Source organism: Lutra lutra, chromosome 6 (genome assembly GCF_902655055.1).
Source record: "Lutra lutra chromosome 6, mLutLut1.2, whole genome shotgun sequence".
Lineage (NCBI taxonomy): Eukaryota > Metazoa > Chordata > Mammalia > Carnivora > Mustelidae > Lutra > Lutra lutra.
In genome coordinates, this window is record NC_062283.1 from 43,727,924 (window position 1) to 43,732,315 (window position 4,392).

General features: G+C 35.9%; 1 pseudogene; it reads left to right on the forward strand.

The window, feature by feature from the left end:
* The first annotated feature begins 2,833 nt into the window (after positions 1-2,833).
* On the forward strand, positions 2,834-2,980 carry LOC125103431 (uncharacterized; annotated as a pseudogene).
* The last annotated feature ends 1,412 nt before the right edge of the window (positions 2,981-4,392 follow it).

The window sequence follows — 4,392 nt, forward strand, 5'->3', positions numbered from 1 at the left end:
CTAAGATCCTAGGATGGATCCCAGAGTCCAGCTCTCCCACTCAGCTGGGAGTCTGCTTTTCCCTCCCACTTTCCCTCTGCCCCTCCCTGTCCCCACATGTTTTTTCCTGTCTCTCTCAAATAAATAAATAAATAAATAAATAAATAAATAAATAAAGTCTTTAGAACAAAAATGGGGGGATGAGAGCAGACACAAAAGTATTTTTCCTGATCTTAGGGGTAGAATCCTAAATTTCTCACTATTAAGCATAAGTATGATGTTAGTTGTCTTTTTCTTTTTTGTTTTTTTCATTTCACCTATTACAAAAGAGATGGAATACAGTAGACACTGTAGTGACCCTTGACACTTGCATTTTTCATATTTTATGTTGGAGATCTTTCAGTATTAGTTCACAGATGTGCTTAGGATTTTTTTCATCTGGATTCATAGGTATATTGGTCTGTAGTTTTCTTAGGATATATTTTTATTACCAGTGTAATAATGGTTACATATAATGTTTTAGGAAATTTTCTCTCCTCATCCATTTTTAGAAGTTTGTGAAGTTGTTAATATTTTCTTTTAAACAACTGGTAGAATTCACTAATAAAGTTATCTGGGACTAGGTTTTCTTTTTTGGAAGTTTTTTATTATTAATTCAAAATTTTATAGGTCTAGTCAGATTTTCTATTTTTTCTTGAATCAGTACTGGTAATTTTTGCCTTCAAAGAAATTTTTCAAATTCAACCACATTACCTAATTTATTACACACATTGTTTATATTTTCTCATGATCCTTTTCATTTCCTAGAGTTGGAAGTAATTTACCCTGTTTTATTTACTACTGATTTTAGTGATTTAAAACTATTCTTTTAAAAAATAGTTAAAGTTTTCTTAACTTTATTTCTATTTTCAATAAAATAATTCTGATTTTAGTGTATTTTTCTAGTAAGTCCAACATCTAGGCATCTCACGAACAGTTTTTATTGACATTTTTTCTATGTATGGACCATGATTTCCTACCTTTTGAGTGACTTTAATGTTTTCCTTGGGACCTACACATTTTAAATAAAATCTAGCACCTCTTGAAATCATATTCTCCACTTCCTTCTCCAAGATTTCTTCTTGTTGCTATTTGTTGTTTTCATGTCATTGCTGTTGACAACTTTCCTGCGTTCTGTAAAGACTTGTATGTCATAGAAATCTCTGCTAAGTTAGTTAATTAATTGTTAGTGATTGGACAGTTTTCCATAAATTCCTTAAATACCAGAATTTAGTCTTCTATTTTTTTCTTAGGGACTCCATGTGTGTTTGGGATCCTATCTTCTAGATTCTGTCAGGTAGTTCCCATCTTTGCCTGTTGTTTACTTCCTGCTTATGCAAACCCTCAAGGTCAGCAAGAGATGGAAAAACAAGGGCCTTCTCAGGTCATACCTGGGTATGACCACCACCATGCATGTGCATAAAGCCTTCTAGATTTCCAGGAATATATCTCTGATTTCAACTTCCCATATGGACATCTCTTTCTCTGGGTTTAAGTTTTTTGGTAGGCCTCTTGTTTGTCCTGTTATTGCCTCCTCAGTCATCTGTGATGTTAGGCAACTGCCAATGATTATTTTCAAGATATAATCAGGGAAAAGACTATTCACCCTGAATAAAATCTGAGTCAGATCAACTAAGTCTAGTAAATGAGATTTCCAAAGAACAGTCATACAGTTCAAATACCGACAACTAGGGAAGACTGGGGCTTTTGTTAGAGCTGCAAACCTGTTCTGCATCCTCCAATGATGCTCAGCTGCTGGGTTTCACAGGTGTTGTAATTCTCAGGTTCTTCTATTTTACGTGTGTGTGTGTGTGTGTGTGTATTTTTTTTTTTTTTTTTTGAGACTACCCTGATGTTGGAATGGGAGGATAGGAACAGGACAACTTAAAATGTTGTAATACTCACTCTTCTTTTTGTAGCTGTTCTTCTTTAAAACAGCTCCCCATACTGTTACTCCTTCTCATATTATTTACAAACCTTTGGTTAATTTCCAGAGTATTGAAAGTATATTTTGGCAGTTTTTGTCTGTATTACCATTGCTTTTAAAGAGGAGTAGAATTTCAGAGGTATTTATAGTGCCATTCTGGAAGTCCTTTCCAGTGACTAATTTTTAAATACTCAAGAAATAAAAATATAATTTTTTGTCTTTAAAAAAAATTCTCTGTTACTAGTGACCATTATGTATATGGACACTTGATAAATATTTGTTGAATGAATCAATACATCATTTTTTGTTGTTGATACATTGAAAGTCAATATATTTTAATCTCAAGAAAAAATGGGTTGAGTGTACATATATATTGAAAAGAGTATCTCCAACATTTTTAGGCTCTGACTTTGTGCCAACAATAAGCTTATTGCTTGTTCCACACTACTTCATTTAATCTTCACAACACCATTTGTAGTTTCACTGAACTTAGAGATAGCTAGTAACCTTCTCAAGGCAATACAGCTAGTAAGTGGTTCAATGGAGATTGCAACCAGGCAACCAGGAAACTGAATCTGGAACCAACTCCTCTTTTTTTTTTTTTAATTTATTTGACAGAGAGAGATCACAAGTAGTCAGAGAGGCAGGCAGAGAGAGAGAGAGAGAGAGGGAAGCAGGCTCCCTGCTGAGCAGAGAGCCCGATGCGGGACTCGATCCCAGGACCCTGAGATCATGACCTGAGCCGAAGGCAGCGGCTTAACCCACTGAGCCACCCAGGCGCCCTGGAACCAACTTCTTAAACATAATATAATATTGTTTCTCCCCCCAGCTCCTTGGATTTAAGAGAGTTAATTCCAAATGTCACAGAAAATATCAGTTAGGTGATAGTTTTATTTAAAAAAAAAAAGGATGCAGATACTGACAGATGAACTCACAAGTATAAGAAGTGTGCTACATGGGAGGCAAGTCTTTCACTAACACCACAAGGGTCTCTGGCCCAATGAGTAGAGTTTGATAGTAATTCTTGCTACAGATATAAAAAAAAAAAAAAAGATACAGATAAATTCAAGAGGCAATTTTTTTCTTTTCTTTTCTTTTTTAAATTTTTTCTCCTGACCTAAATCCTGTCAATTTTGAACTTAGGAATAGTAATTTACAACTATACCAAAGGTCAGGATAAACTAGTTTTTTAATCATCAGTGAGAGGAGTCTACACTATATCAGTTGTTTACCTGAAAGAAAAGTTATCTCCTGATAGCAGGCATCCTCCCCTCCTTTTGCCCTGCTCATGCCAGGGCTCTGGGTTCCATACTTCTCTCCTCTCCCTCAGTTGCTACTATCAACACTTTTCTCTGTCCTATCTTTCTTTCACTTTTATGACTTATGCCCATAATAGATTCTAGTATATGATAAAATATGATGACATGTTATAATCTTTATTAAAGGAAAATATTTGATTATGTCTGCTTGTTTTAAAGACTCCAGTGACTTCCCATTACCTGAATGACAAATTCCAACCTACTTCATTCTAGAAGACTCCAATACACACTTCTAATCAGAATTATTTATTTATTTATTTCTGCTACCCTCATCAAATGTAGATTTACTATTATCTGAAGCTATATGGTACTGAATTTGAAAATAAAGGTTTGGAATTCTCATGTTTTGTCTTCAAGTCTCTTTGCTTTCTTTTTTTAGGTGTGTGACCATTGTCTGGTAATGTCACTTATATGAGCCTCATTTTGCTCATCTATAAGATGAGGTAGATCATATCATTTGTACAAGTTTATTGGCAAGACTTAATTAGGTAATATATACACTTAGCAGAGTATCAGCCACAAAAGTTCAGAGTATTTGGTAACTCTCTTAACTAGTAAATATTATCATCAGTCCCTCAGACCTTTTCTAAAAGTGTACCAGCTATACTGTTCTTATTTTTGTCTTGGGAGGAAGTCTTAGAATTGTGTGCCCATCTCTCAATTTCACAAAGTCAGGATTAGTCCTTGAGAAGCCTATAGTTTATTTTTCTGCACTCTGTGCCCTGAAGTGTTCAAGGTTGTGCATCTTCTCCCAATCCAGCAAAGTCAAACTGATTGCAAATATCTGTGTGCTATCAGAGGACCTTCAGATAGCACACAGATACTAGCAGTCAGTTTGACATTGCTGAATTGGTCCTCACACATGCCATCTGTAGAGGCTTTTGCTCATACTCATGAGGCATACATTATGGGGTACCTCCACAAGGGAACCATGCAGAGTGCCAGGGGTGTTTATCAGCTGGCCATGGGGGTCTCCAGGTGAGGCTGCCTTATAAATTTTGTGCATGAGGTTCTTGGTGGAGTCTGTAAGTCGGCTGATAGGATGTGCAGCTGTTCGTTGAGATCCACACACTGTGTGCTGTGAATGCTGACCACTGTTCTCTTCTCCTAGCTGTCACCAGACTATGC